This window comes from Lemur catta, chromosome 6, assembly GCF_020740605.2.
Source record: "Lemur catta isolate mLemCat1 chromosome 6, mLemCat1.pri, whole genome shotgun sequence".
NCBI classification, from domain to species: domain Eukaryota; kingdom Metazoa; phylum Chordata; class Mammalia; order Primates; family Lemuridae; genus Lemur; species Lemur catta.
Window position 1 is genome coordinate 9,931,808 of NC_059133.1, and position 13,420 is coordinate 9,945,227.

At 59.9% G+C, this 13,420-nt stretch overlaps 1 protein-coding gene across 1 annotated transcript in view; it reads left to right on the top strand.

Annotated features, from left to right (window-relative positions):
- Nucleotides 1–4,112: 4,112 nt before the first annotated feature.
- ELFN2 (extracellular leucine rich repeat and fibronectin type III domain containing 2) overlaps nt 4,113–13,420 on the top strand; it is a 43,273-nt gene continuing 33,965 nt past the window's right edge. Inside the window, exon 1 of the mRNA XM_045552932.1 lies at nt 4,113–4,297. The gene's annotated coding sequence lies outside the window, so the exon portion shown is untranslated. The remainder of the gene's footprint in view (nt 4,298–13,420) is intronic.

Below are 13,420 nucleotides of genomic sequence, written 5' to 3' on the forward strand. Positions count from 1 at the left end.
TGGTCTTGTCACCACATCTCTCAGCGGGGAGTGGGGTTGAATCCCCGGGGCTGCCTGACCAGCCTGCTCTGGGCCTAGCCTGTGACTAAGGCCTGACTTGGTTTCCCTCCTTCATCTCTCTCCCCCTACAATTCTCCCTGCGTCTTAGGAAAACGGAGGCTGTGGGGTCAGCCTTCCTGCCACCCAGATCCTTTCCAGGAGCTGCTTGTTGATGGTTCCCTGTCTGTCTGTCCCACTGCGTCTGAGCTCCATGCAGGAGGAGGCTGGTGAGCCCTCAAACAATACTTACTAAACAGAGCCCTTCCATCTGCACACCCCTGAGGGTGGAGCGATGCATTTCACGTTCAGACGGTGCGCCCAGCCTCCCCTGTAAGCATGTTTCCCCCAGGGAGAAATGCTGGCCCCCAAGGCTCAGGCAGAAACCCCCAGAGAGAGGTCCCTGCCTGGTGGTGCTCAGGGCCCTGGAGGAGCCAGCCCCAGCGTAGGGCCTGCACACAGTAGGGCTTGCTTGACAGATGGTTCTCATTACTCGGTGACCTGCCTGAAAGAGCCGGTGCTGCAGGCCGGAGGCCAGGTGCTGAGCAAGCCTCGCGGGCAGGGCTGGGGCGGTTGGAGAGTCCTGCTCTAGGCATTGCAGAACTCCCTCCATCGCGCACCTGCCATGAGCCAGGCGAAGGGCAAGGCACACTCAATTATCTTGTTTAATCTTGGCTGGAGGATTGCGAAAGAGATCCCACTGGCCCCTGGGCGGAGGCACGCCAGATGGAGTGACTACGTGAGCAGGGTCCCAGAGGCAGGGGATCCTGGCGTGGATTTTGAGAAGATGAGTTTGGACATGTAATTTGAGGATCAACCACACAGGACCATAAACGCTGGGACAATAAATCGTATAGTATTGTCTTTGTCAGGGAGCATCAGCATTGCTCGTGTTTGTTAAAATGCAAATTCTTGTGCCCTGCTGCTGGGATTTGGATTCAATAGGATCGATGAAGGGCCCAGGAACCTGCATTTTTGATGCTTTTCCAGAAGATTAATGCACCCATGTTCACTGGTTGGGTGGCAGCTGAGAGGGGCTGCTGCGTGTCCGGGGGGGTCTCGGGCACTCCCCCTGGACTCCTGGGGAAGCAGCAAAGCCATGCTCATTTTCCAGAGGAGGAGCTTGAGCTCAGAGAAGTGCCTCACCTTGAGTGACACAGCAGCAAGACAGAGGCCCATACTGACTAATTCTGCTTCACACTCCTCCGCGTTCATTGACTGCTGTTCTAAGCCTGTTCAAGGAGTCCCTCATTAAATTCCCAGAACGCTCCTCTGTATCCTTCCTACTGCACGCATGAGGAACCGGAGGCAGAGTAGCGGTGGCGGGTTCGAGGCCGCACAGCGGTAAAGCTTGGCAGGGGCTGGAGAGGGCCTGCCCCAGCACCTTGGACAGAGCGAATGCCCTCCCTCTGCCTCCTTTGGCGCGAGGGCGGGTGGAGCCAGCCTGCGGCTGTGCTGTGCTGTGAGCAGAGGCCACGGGCGGGGGTGGCGGTGGGGGCAGAGAAGCAGCGAGGAGGGCGGAGAGCAGGGAAGGCGTCCCGGAGGAGGCAACGCAGAGCCCGTAGCCCACGGCCGGCGTCGTCCATCGGTTGGCGCTGTGGCCGAGGCCAGACTGGGTCTGACCGGCGGCGGGTGCGATGGGCCGGTGCGCGCGGGCAGGAGCGCGGTGGCGGGCGGGGTGGGCGGGAACCACGGCCGACCGCGCGCGGGAGGGGGGCGGGCGCGCGCTCAGAGCCCTGCCTGGGGCCACGCGCCCCCCGCCCCACCGCGGCCCCCAGCCCGGCCGCCCGCCCGGCTTTCCGCCTTACTTCCCCGTGCTTAGAATTTGCAGCCGCAGCCGCTGACGCTCGCAGCCAATTTCACGGCCTCTGGGCTCGGCGCGGTGCGCGGGATCCCAGAGCGGCCGGCGGGGGCGGGGGCTGGCGGGGAGGCCGGGCCGCTCCGGGCAGGGGCGCAGGGGGGACGAGGGCCCGCGAGTTGTTGGCGAGGGGTGCATGTGCCAGGTGGTGTGGACGGCATGGGGGACCGCACCCTGAACTGCCCTGGGAGTTCTGTGGCGGCGTGCAGGCGAGGCTGTGTGTGCTAGGGGTGTGCGGGCACATGTGCATTGGCACGTGCGTCTGGGAGTGGTTCCGTGTGTGTGGGCATGCTTGGGGCATGTGTGTTTGGCGTGCGAGTCTATGTAGGGTACCGCTCTGCACCTGAGCATGTTTGGGTGTTTGGTGAAACCTGGGGTGGGGGCAGTCCATGGTGCCAAACGTCAGTGTGTGTCTGTGTGGTGTCCCCATGCATGTTGGCACAGGTGTGGGCCTGCGTGTTGGAGCGTGTGTCTGTGTGGGGCACCCCTGCATCCAGGCTCTGTGGGCAGCTGTGACCTGGGTCACTGGGCATATGGGTGTCTGGGTCTGTGGTGTGCGTTTTTTTTGCAGGGGTGTAAAGTTCTGCTGTGTTGGTTCTGTCTGAGTGCACCCTGGGAGGACAAGTGTGTGTGTGTGTGTGTGTGTGTGTGTGTGTGTGTGTGTGTGTGTTGGTGTTGGGGGGTAAGGTATGTATCCCCGGGTGCTTTCCCATTCTTGCTGGCTGCGGGGCTTAGGGTCAAGCATGTGCCCCCATCTAGGGCTGGGGAGCCCTTCCTTGTTCTCTGCCTTGGGTGGCAGTGAGGGAGTTGAGGCAGTGCAGGGCCACGTGTGTGTTTATGTTCTGTCGGGCGCCTCTGGCTGCCAGCACTCGGTGGGTCTACATATGTTTGTGAATGGCAATGCTGAGGGGGCCGAGGTGTGAGCCCCTGCCTGCGGGGGCGGGCCAGGAGTACCATCTGGACTGGTGGGGGTGCGGGGCGGGTGGGGAGAGGGGCCTGCTCGGGAGGGGCTGAGTGTACGTGGTGCACGTGTGTGCACAGATGGAGGCCAGGCCCTGCCGGCCCGTCTGCCGGGGAGCGTGTGTGTCCGCGCAGGTGGAGGTCAGGCAGGTACCGGGCTCTGAGGCTGTGTGTGAGCACACATGGTGGGGAGGTGGGGCGCAGGTATTACACCTGGCAGGGCACTGGCTGGGCACATAGGGGAGGTGTGTGCCAGTCCCGGCAGAGTTCTGAGTAAGAGGGGATGTGCCGGGCTGGGGGTGTCTTTGTCCCTGCAGGGGAGGAGACAAGGCCCAGCTGACGAGGGGAGTGGGTGGTGCTGGTGCTTGGAGTGACCAACAGAAGGGTGACGTGGTTGGGCATTGCGTGTGGGCACTGGGTGTCAGGTGAGTGTGAGCGTGTGTGTGCACACACAGGTGGGTGTGACATGTGTGACCATGGCTGTGAGTGCGGTGTGGGCTGGGGCCATTACTTAGGAGGCCCCTACAGGCTGTGGGGCCCAGTAGGGACTGTGGGACAAGGTAGGGGGGTGGGGGCCCCTCAGTTCCCAGAAAATCCACCCATGTGTTGCTGCCTGGAAACTTGAAATAGGTCCTGTGGCCCCTGGCTTCTCCCCTTGCCCTGAGCCCTGTGGGTTATGGTGGGGAGCCCCCGCCCTCCCTCTGGGTCTCCAGGCCCTTCCCCTTCATCTCTTTCGCCCCGTCATCCTTCTCTCTCTCTTCTGCCATCTCTTTCTATCTCTCTGCCCCACTCTCCCCATCTCTGCCTCCATCTCTTCCCATCTCTGTCTCTCTCTCCATCTCTCCTCCATCTTGTCTATCTCTGTCTCTGTCTCTCTCATCTCTCCCCTATCTCTGTCTCTATCTCTCTCCATCTCTCCCCATCTCTGTCTCTATCTCTCTCCATCTCTTTCCATCTCTGTCTCTCTCATCTCTCCCCATCTCTGCCTCTGTCTCTCTCCATCTCTTCCCATCTCTGTCTCTCCGTCTCTCCTCCATCTCTGTCTCTATCTCTCTCCGTCTCTCCTCCCTCTCCCTCCATTCCTCCCCTCCCTCTGCCTCCTCCCTCTCTCTCACACTGATATTCATTTGTGGTATTTTTGGTTGCCATGGGAAACCTAAGAAAGAAGTGAGTGTACCCTTCAAGACTCCAGCATTTTTCCCTCCTCCCTCCCTCCGCTGCCCCCCTCCTCTCCTCCTCTCCTCTCCCTCCCCTCTCTCCCCCTCGCCTCCTCGCCTCCTCGCAGGAGAGGACTTGGGTGAGGAGCTGCTGCCGCCTGAGCTGGGCCAGGACTGGAGACCCCATTGCTGCTGCCGCCGCTACTGCCTGGGGGACCTACCTGAGACCCAGGCTGGGGACAGAGCCTCGCTGGCCGGAGGGGCTGCCTTTGCCTGCAGATATCTGGTAAGGACCGGGTCCTTTGGACTGTGTGTGTGTGTGTGTGTGTGTGTGTGTGTGTGTGTGTGTGTGGCTGTGTGTGAGCACAGCTCACATGACCTGGCCTTGCAAACCTGTGATGTAGCCCAGCCTCAGCCTCCTGTGAGTCCCTTCCTGCTGGCCTGGCCCCTGCCCCCAGCTGTGGGCACCCCCTGGCTCTCCCTAGCTTCCCTTCCACAGGGCCTTTGAGGCAGCTGGCAGAGTGGCAGGCCCGTTGGGGGCTGGGACAGGTGGGGAGGGTGGGAAGGCAGCCCGAGTTGTGTCAGAGTCCCCAGCTTCTGCCCGGTCACCCAGCGGAGAGGCTGCGCCGGGCCTGGTCTGCACCCCAGCAGGGAGGGGGGCGTCTGTGCACCTGCTGGGGGCTGGGGCTGGCTTCCCGGGGAAGGCCTGGGAGAACATGGCCTCTTCTCCTCCCGCAGGTGGGGGTCTTTCCATTGTAGAGGGGGCAGGGAATGAGCTGGGAGCAGGGGAAAACGCCAGCTGCATTGATGGGGGGCCTGATCCAGTGTCATTGAATTTTGGAGGTGCAGGGAGAGTCGGCTGACACTAGGAGGCTGCAGGCAGGCAGGCAGCAGCAGGAGCTGCTCTGTCCTGGTTGGGGCTGGTGGCTGCCCTGGAGAGGAGAGACTGGGGCTGTCACCGGGGCTGTGTTGGTGGTGGCCACGTGGAGGGAGCTGTTGTCCAGGCGGTGCTGAGTGACGGTGGTTGCCGTGGCGAAGGAGCCGCCTCTGTGGCATTGTGGTCTCCATGGAGAGAGGAGGAGACAGAAGGAGGAGGCTGGCTGTCTGGGCACGGTGTTGGTGGTTGCTAAGGATGGGGAGATGCTGTCTCTAAGGTGCAGTGGTCCCCACGTGGAGGGGCTGTGGCTGCTGAGGTGTGGAGGTCCCCAGAGAAGGGGTGGTGATGGGTGCCCTGGAAGGGGCTGTGCAGGGAGAGGGTGGGGGTGGTGGGTGCTCCATGGAGGATGGTGGAGATGTGGGGGGAGGGACTGCTGCAGGGGACTCCCTGTTACTGTCACAGGCTGAAGTGGGGTTCTTTGCAGGGACGTTAAGGCAAGGTAGGTGGGTCCGAGCCATGCTCATCTTGCCTGTCCTTGTGGCCAGGATGGAGACCCTTTGGCACCGTCAGTGTCCCTGCTCCCCAGGCTTTCTCCCACCCTTGCCTCTGACTTCTGTGGCCACGCTCTCCCCACCTCTGCCTCCTCAAGCCCTCGCCCTCTTCCGGGCCTTTGATCACACGACTCCCCCATCTGGACGTGTGCTCCTTTCTTGTTCCCAAATGACTTCGTCCTCATCCTTCATGCTGACTGGGCGCCGTTGACCCACTACTGTGCTCCGGGGAGCCCAGCATTGACATCTGCCTTTGAGGTATCAGACAGGGGAAGTGACTTGCCCAAGGTCACACAGCAGGCACTGCTGGGACTAGGATTCAGTCCCAGTGCAGCCCCTGCCCCAGCGGCCAGCTCACCAGGCCCAGCCGTCCCCAGGAGCTTGCCCTCCTAGACCATTCAGAGAGAGAGTGCTTTCTCTCCTCCTCGCCCTGAGCCCCCAGGTGTTCTCCTGAGGCGACGTGATAAGACAGGAAGCGGCACGTAGAGCACAGGGTTCTGCGTTTGGATTCTGGCTCTGCCTCTTACAGCATATGGTCTCATGCCTCAGTTTCTCCCTCTGTAAGATGGAGATGAGGCACGTGCTTCATCCACAGGGTTGCTATTATTTGGGGTAATGTGTGTGATGCCCTTAGTGTGGTTCCTGGCAATAGGAGACTCTCAGTAAGTGGCAACCACCACTGTCATCATAATTACTCTTATAAAGGATTTAAACATGATTTTCTGATACGCCTGGGGGACCAGTGGTGCCTTCTCCCCAGAGATCTGCCTCACTGTACCCTTCCCCATGGCCCTTGAGTGGTGGGTGCATTGTCCTGAGTTGGTGGTAACAGGATGGGGCCCGGAGAAGCAGAGGGACTCTGGGTGGCCATGCAGCGCCTTGGTCGCTGAGCCTGGTTGGGACCAGGTGTGGCCGGTCTGTGTGTGCACATTAATCAGGGGCCCTCCCCCCGCCCCAGCTGCTGCCTGAGCCCCCTGCCTGCTGGCTTCCTTCAGGGGGCTCGGGTGCTCTGGCCTGGGGGACGGCGTGTCAGGCATGTGGCTGGTGTGTCCTGGGAGTAACCGATTCAGGGCAAGTCCGTCCTGTCCACCTCCTTGGCACCACCAGGGCCAGGCTAGGCAAGGGGCAGAAAGGGTTACCTAAAGAGGGCCGTGTGAGAGGCTGGGGGAGAAATGGGGCTGGATGCCTGTCTTTCAAGTGACAAGGGTCTGAGTTCAAATCCTGACACTGCCACTTTCCAGGCACGTGCCCTTGGGCACATTTCTTCACCGTTCTGGGCCTCAGTTTCTTCATCTGTACAATGGGGATGATAAAATTCCCTACTTCACCTGGCTGGGGTAAGGCAAGGGGACAAAGTAAAACCTAGGCCCTGGGCTGGGAGGTGCTCCGGGTGGCAGCTGCTCACCTTTCAGGTCGACCTGGGGAAGAGGAGAGAGGGCTGTCCTGGGTGGCCCCAAAGGGCAGACACAAGCCAGGCCAATGAGGCACAGACCTTGGTTCATCATAAGGAGAGACTTTGGTGTTCGACGCTGTCATGGGACGGGAAGGGGAGCTCTAGTGGGTGCTCTGTGAGGTGCGCACGGGTGGAAGGAGCATGGGTTTGGGACTGCTGGACTTAGCTTCATGTCCTGATGTTGCCCTTTATGGGCTGTGGGATCTTGGGAGCCTTAATTTTCTCACCTGCACAATGGGAGGACTAATAATGGAACTAATAATGGACTAATAATGGAACAGGGTTACTTTAAATGAATTAAGTGTGTGGATGAGACCAAGAGACCTAGAATTCACTGGAACCTGCACGGCAGCCTATTTTCCAGAAGAGGAGAGCAAGGAGTGAGGGGTTTAAGGGGTTCCTAGCAGTAACGCCAGCAGCTGCTGTCATCAGGGCATTTGCCATGTGCCGGGTATTTTCCCACGGGCTCCGGATCGCATTTGATTCACTGGGCTTTGCATTCGCTGTTCCTTCTGCAGGAGCTGCTGTTCCTGCTGTGCTCCTTGCTGCGGCCCTGGATGGATGCGTGGCGTTCTCCTGTTCTGGTTAATTGTCACTCCTCGGGGAACAGCTCACTGCCCACCCTGTGTGTTGCTCTTGGCCTCCTCACCCTCCTGTTTCCTTAGAGCCCCCTGCCCGCCACCCTGCTACCGATGCTGTTCTGCGTATTTGCTTGTTTGCTGTCTGTCCTCCCACCCCTGTAGAGTATCAGCTCCCGAGTTTTCTGTCTTGTTCCCTGCCCTGTCCCAAGTTCCTTGACTGGGGCCTGGCACATAGTAGGTGTTCAGTAAGGATGTGGTGGATGCATGGATGGGTGACCCCACCAGCCACCATGGGAGGTCAGTCTTGTCATTCCCATTTTTCACACGAGGAAAGTGAGGCCTGGTAAGTTGCTGTGGACCCGCAGCTGGAAGTGGGTGGCAGGCCTGGCATCTGACCTCAGGCTGGGCTGGCTTCAGGTCCTGTGCTTTTTTCTGCTGCACTATGCTGCCCTGCTAGTAGGCCTTGCATTTCAGGGTAGGGAGTTGGGACTTGACTCTGAATGCAGAGTCACAGAAGGTTCTCAGGTCGGGAAGGCTCATGCCATAAGGAAGAGCTTTTGGTAGCAGCCTGAATTGTCAAAAGAAACCAATGCTCACATGCTAACTAGCTGTGTGACCTTAGGTAAATTACTTAACCACTGTGCACCTCAGTGTACTTGTCTGTAAAATGGGGATAATATCTAGATTGGCTTCTCGGAGGCAGTGGGCTTTGAGCTTTGATTTGCAGACTTGGCTCTGGGGCCTCCTCCTTAAGGTGGAGAAACAGCCTCTGCTGAGCCACTCCAGTCCTGGGAGGCCTCACTTCCAGCCCCAGGGCTACTGGAGAGTCTCATTTCTGAATAGGGGACATTTTACGTGCATGGACAGGCCATTTTCCATCCTGCCAGCCTGCGTTCTCTCACCCCTCATTCTACCGGCCCCACCTCTTACCCCTCCAGGTCGGGAGAAGGAATGAAGGAGAGAGGGGAGAGAAGGGAACTGGTTTTAATTGAGCACCTACTCTGTGCTGAGACTTTCGGCCTCTGCTCCTTCCATGGCCCAGCAACCCTCGCGGCATAGGGATTGTCATGCCCATTTATAAACAGCCAAACTGAGGTCTGGGGAAGTTCGCGGTTAGGGTGCACAGCAGGCGTGTGGACCTGGGCTCAGAGGGTCCTGCCTGTGCTGTCAGGGGAGGGGAGAGAGGAAAGGGGGCGCCTGGGATGGGCCTGCTCTGGGGTTACCTGGGGAGTGGGCTGTTGCTCTCAGCCGTGACAGGATGGAGCTTAGAGTGCCTGGTCCCCAATTTCACAGGCTGGACCTAGAGGGGTTGTGACATGGACAGACTGCTCCCCCAGCCTGACTGCCCACCCCTGCTGGCAGCCATGCTAATCCAAGGAAATAGATCTTGCCTTGTGTGTCGTTGTGCCAGTGTCTTGCTCAACACTCCATTTGTTTGGGGAGGAGAAAGGGGGGTCTGTGGTACCCAACAGAGGTGGGATTCATGGACAGGGCCTGGGGGGGGGTAGCCTGCCTGGTACTGGCCAGGCCTGGAGGAGCGCCAGGGGGGAGGGAGGCCGGGGAGGGGAGGGGCTGAGGCGCGGCCTGGGGTCCTGCTCGTCCCCTTGGGGCAGAGTCCTGCCCCCCAGGGGGCTGTGTAGATGGAGGTGCTAGAAGAGGGATGTGGGAGTCCCACCCTCCTGACTTCCTAGTCTGAGGGAAGGGGAGTTCCCTGTCTGAGGGAGGATAGAGCCTCAACTCCCAGGAGCCCCAGTCTGAGGGCGGAGGTGCTGTGGGTTTCTGGCTCAGTCTGCTCTCTGCGTGTAGGAGGCCCCTGAATGGGGCCCCCTGAGTTCTGGGAAGACTTTTTGAAAGAGGCAGTCCCTGAGGACTAGCAAGGGGTTGGGTTTGGGACGGGGGCTACAGGAAGGCCTGTTCTGTGGTTAGAAGCAGGGTATGGTGGGTCAGATCCCACTGCTGAGTGGTCACGTGCACCTGTCTCAGTTTGCACATCTGTGAAGTGGGGATACTGCCTGGCTCCTGGGGGGATGGCAGGAGATGGAGTTGGAAGGAGGAGCGCCTGCGCACAGTGGGCCCACAGGGCTTCTGGGGCTGCGGGGTAGGGCCCGAGGAGTTCTAGAACCTACCAAAAACCCATCCCTCCACTCACATCTCCACTCTGGATTACCCTTCAGCCAAGCCAGCTGTCATCGTGACAGGCGCAGGAGGCAGAGTGGACTCTGTTGAGCTGTGAGGCAGAGATGCAGGCCTATAGGGCTCCTTCCTGCCTCCAACTTGCTGTGCAACCCTGGCGTGTCCCACACCCTCTCTGGACTTCAGGCTGAGATCCGGCCCCTCTCTTTGAGGACACTGTCTGAGGCCTGTGGGGCGACACAGACCTTCCCTTCCCACCCAGAGCTGGGCTTCAAGGACAGGGGTGGGGGTCTCCAGGGACCCCAGGCATCCTGGGAGGAGACAGGCTGAGGGAGGGGTGAGCAGAGGAGTGTGGGTGGCCCAGCGGGTCGTGGCTCGAGCCGTCCGTCTGCACAGGGCTTCCAGGAGAGAGGCCTTTCCTGCCCCACCAGACGGACTCTTGGCGTGGGGGTGGCGGGTCAGCACAGACAAAGTCCTGGGCTGTGAGGTGGTGACAGAGTGGTCAAGCATGTGGGCCCTGGTGTCAGCTCCCGAGTCTACCCATAACAAGTTGCTTCACCTGTGTGTGCCTCAGTGGCCTCATCTGTGAAACGGGAAGACAACTAGTACCCACCTCATGGGGTTGATAGCACAAGGTGCCTAGCACCGTGCCCGGCGCACGGTGAGTGTTCAGCAGGTGCTGACTCCGCACCCGCTGGGTTTCCCGGGGGCAGGCAGGCAGAGCATCAGCAGCCGCGGCCACCACGCGCTGAGGCTGCTGGAGACAGGCCCTGGCCCGTGGAGTCCCGAGGCCTGGGTGCTGGGCCAGGGAGGGGGTGTGTCTGCCTCTGGGGTCCCTCCCGTCTCCCCACTGCCCGCCGAGCTTCGGAGTGAAGCATGGGTTCCACCCAGCTCGTTCACCCGTCGCTGGCTGCGCGGCTCCGGGCAGCTTACCCCTGAGCCTCGGTTTCTTCACGTGCAAAATGGGACCCAGGGCTGTGCTGAGGATTAAGTGAGATGATGCGGGGGGACAGTGGCCATCTGCTCCTGCTGTTTCCTGTCACTGTCTTGCTCTCCTCTGTGGCGCGGTGCTGGGGCTGAGGCAAGGGAGGGAGGGGCTCTGGGAGCGGGTTCCCAGCTCGGCTGAGGTGGCAGCTGACCTGGAGACTGTGTCCTGGATTGCAGAGGGTGCCGGGCGCTGTCCTCGGGGACCATCTGAGCCCGGAGGGCAGCTGCAGACACCAAGGGGTCTGGGGAGAGGGGGCTCAACAGGGAACCAGGACCCCAGATGCTGGATGTCACAACCAGGGGCCTCCCACCTGCTGTGCACTTGTGGGCAGGCTGCGGCCCGGAGAGGTGAGGCGCTGGCTCAGGGCCACACCGCAGTCAGTGGCCAGGCCGAGGGCGGGACCCGGAACTGCCAGCTTTCAGCCTGGCCACTTTCACTTCCCACAGCCCCTGGGCCAGCCTGAAGTGGCTCCTTCTGAGCAGGGTCACCCTGGGGCCTGAGCTAAGCTTAGCTCTGTTTCTGTCCCTCTGTCTCGTCTTGTTGTCTGTCTGCCACCATCTCTCTGGCTCTGCCCTGGCTGTTTGCCACGGCCTCCTGTCGCTTTCTTGGGCCGCAGGAAGGACCTGGCTGGACTGAAGTTGGCGCGGATGGGCTGTGTGTGTTTGCACGTGTGTACTGGCGATCTCTGTGCATTTGTCGCGTGTTGGAGCGTGTACATAGAAAGAAACGTGCGCGTCCCTGGGCACATTTTAAACTAGGGAACTGGCACGTGCTCTCTGTGTGCAACAGAAAGGATGGGCAGCTCCCTGTTCCTGAGGCCCCCTCCCAGAGGCCATCACTGGCCCTGTGTTTTCAGCACCTACAAACACATGCACACCGTCTGTTCTTACCCACGAGGGGTGCAAAGCCCGTTCTGCACCCTCACGCAGCCCCTGACTCTGCACCCTGGGCCTCTGTCCTGGGGGGCACAGTAGGAGCTGGGTCCAGACCCACCTTGCCATGGGCCTCCCTCAAACGACCACTTCCCTGCTGTGGGTGGCTGGGTTGTTTGCGCTTTTCCCGCTTTTACCAGCAGTGCGTGACTTCAAACACAGGCCCCTCTGACCCAGTGGGCTGCCTGGTGGCAGGGGCGGGGTGGTCTGTGGGAGTCTACTGGGAGGGTTGAGTGTAGACGTCTGGGTTCGTCCTGCAGTGTAGGCTGAGCACTTTCGACAGGAGCCCGTTCTGCATGGGATTCCTGCCTGTGGGGCTCCCTGGGACCTGGGCAAGGGCCAGGCCAGGAAACCCCGACTGTAGCAGATGCTGGGTGACTACGCTGTCCCTCGCAGTTCCCACTTGCAGTGTCCTGGGATCACTGTGCATTGTGCCCCTCAGTGCTAAGGGGAGCCGCTCAGGACCCGGCTGCCCAGGGCCCCCCAGCACCCACAGGAGTGCTGGGGCCTTCCGGAGCTGGGGGTGGGGCATGGTAGGCGAGTGCCAGCCATGGAGGGTGGGGTGCCAGTGGCTGGAGCGGGCCCTGGGGCCCAGCCCTTGCCTGTGCTTTCGTGCCCATCCTGCCCCTGGTCTTCCTCATTGCCTCTCTCTCCTCCTTGGGGACTGAGCCTGGGCCAGTGCTGGGACTTTTTCATTCTCTAGGCCAAGTTGGAGATCCCTTGGTGCTGTAGGGAGAGAGCACTATACAGGGAGTCCTGAGTCCAGGACTTGAATTACAGCTCTGCCCCTTACCCTCTGTGGGACCCAATTCTCAGGCCACCCACAAAGTCAAAGGGAATCATTTATTTATTCTTCTTATTGAACAACACTTAAGTAACACCATATGCCAGGTGCTGTTCTAAGAACTTTACTAAGAATTAACTAAATCCTCAAATCCAATGAAATAGATACTATCATTATCCCTATCTTACAGATGGGGAAACTGAGGCATAGAGAGGTAAAGGATCCTGCCCATGGTCACACAATGAGTCGGTGATGAAATCAGGATTTGGACCTGTCTGAACCCGTCTTCCTTGCTGTGCTGGGTGTCCTTGGCAACCCATGGAAACTGGTTCTCGGGCAGGGCCTGGGCCAAGCTGCTCCGCTGGCTGGAGCCTTGAGAGTGGTTCAGGAACAAGATCCTGGCCCATGGCCTGCGTCAGGCCAGATTTGAGTCCTTGGCTTATCATTTACTGAGCAAGTCACTTGACCTAGCTGAGACTCAGTTTCCCCATCTGCAAGACAGGGTAACAGTACCTTCTTGGCAGTGCTGTTGTGAGAATTTGGTGCAATGAGGCATGGGGCACCAGGCACACAGTAGGTGCTCAGCACATGGTGGGCAGCTGTGATGGCTCCATGACCGGGTATGAGGAAGGCAGTTCAAGGGACACTTGTGCCAGCAGAGTTGAGTGTGTCCCCTGGACTATGTACCGCAGAGCCCGTGATTGGGAGCGGATGGGACCCAGGGCAGCACTACCCGGGCTCTCTCATCACTGGGCACACACCGGTCTGCCTGGTGCATCCACTGTGCAGCTGGCCCAGGACTGGGGACACAGTGGTCATCTGTGTGTGTGTCAACGTGTGGGTATCACACACACATTCTCATACACACACCCACCATCGAGAAGCTACGAGAAACTTGCTTGTGAGGGCTGGAATCAGCCTTGGAGACCACCTCATCCTGTGCTCCCATTGCCGCAATGGGGAAACTGAGGTTCGGGGGGAAGGGATTTGCTCTGGGGCCCATAGTGAGTTCTGATTATCCGAAGTGTAATTGCTGGGTGGGGCCTTTTCTAAAAAAGTGCTTTGACAAGCCCTTCCTATGGTGGCCCCATCACTGGCCCGTATCCCATG